This window comes from Tigriopus californicus, chromosome 9 (genome assembly GCF_007210705.1).
Source record: "Tigriopus californicus strain San Diego chromosome 9, Tcal_SD_v2.1, whole genome shotgun sequence".
NCBI lineage: Eukaryota > Metazoa > Arthropoda > Copepoda > Harpacticoida > Harpacticidae > Tigriopus > Tigriopus californicus.
In genome coordinates this window covers 9782795-9783081 of record NC_081448.1, presented here as the reverse complement: position 1 = coordinate 9783081, position 287 = coordinate 9782795, and positions in this window count along the sequence as shown.

Genomic DNA, 287 nt, shown 5'->3' with positions numbered 1-287 from the left:
GGTAGCTTAAGTACAATGCATACTTCAAACATAGATCTTCTTTTCTCTTTTCATAAATTCTTCACCATCTTTGGCGAGAGGAGTCAAGAAAGGAATGCAGACTGTTCTCTTTAGGATCCCTCTCCACAGAACCTTCAAAATTCTTTACTTTGTTGTCCATCGTAGCTTAGTTACGTTTCAGCTAAGGTTTGATGAGCGGTTAATCAAATACCTTTTGTCCCACCAAACTGATGGCACTGTTTATCTGGATTTGCCAAGTTGATTGATCTACCCATTTGGAAGATAAT